The sequence below is a fragment of the Bison bison genome, unplaced genomic scaffold (assembly GCF_000754665.1).
Source record: "Bison bison bison isolate TAMUID 2011002044 unplaced genomic scaffold, Bison_UMD1.0 scf7180017864334, whole genome shotgun sequence".
NCBI classification, from domain to species: domain Eukaryota; kingdom Metazoa; phylum Chordata; class Mammalia; order Artiodactyla; family Bovidae; genus Bison; species Bison bison.
In genome coordinates this window covers 560,936-561,730 of record NW_011494906.1, presented here as the reverse complement: position 1 = coordinate 561,730, position 795 = coordinate 560,936, and positions in this window count along the sequence as shown.

Sequence of the window (795 nt, the reverse complement as noted above, 5' to 3'; positions counted from 1 at the left end):
CAGATATATGCGTTAGTATACTGTATTTATGTTTTTCCTTCTGGCTTACTTCACTCTGTATAATAGGCTCCAGTTTCATCCACCTCATTAGAACTGATTCAAATGTATTCTTTTTAATGGCTGAGTAATACTCCATTGTGTATATGTACCACAGCTTTCTTATCCATTCATCTAGGTTGCTTCCATGTCCTGGCTATTATAAACAGTGCTGCGATGAACATTGGGGTACACATGTCTCTTTCCCTTCTGGTTTCCTCGGTGTGTATGCCCAGCAGTGGGATTGCTGGGTCATAAGGCAGTTCTATTTCCAGTTTTTAAAGGAATCTCCACTGTGTTCTCCATACTGGCCGTACTAGTTTGCATTCCCACCAACAGTGTAAGAGGGTTCCCTTTTCCCCACACCCTCTCCAGCATTTATTGCTTGTAGACTTTTGGATCACAGCTCTTCTGACTGGCGTGAAATGATACCTCATTGTGGTTTTGATTTGCATTTCTCTGATAATGAGTGATGTTAAGCATCTTTTCATGTGTTTGTTAGCCATCTCTATATCTTCTTTGGAGAAATATCTATTTAGTTCTTTGGCCCATTTTTTGATTGGGTCATTTATTTTTCTGGAATTGAGCTGTAGGAGTTGCTTGTGTATTTTTGAGATTAGTTGTTTGTCAGTTGCTTCATTTGCTATTATTTTCTCCCATTCTGAAGGCTGTCTTTTCACCTTGCTTATAGTTTCCTTTGTTGTGCAGAAGCTTTTAATTTTAATTAGGTCCCATTTGTTTATTTTTGCTTTTATTTCC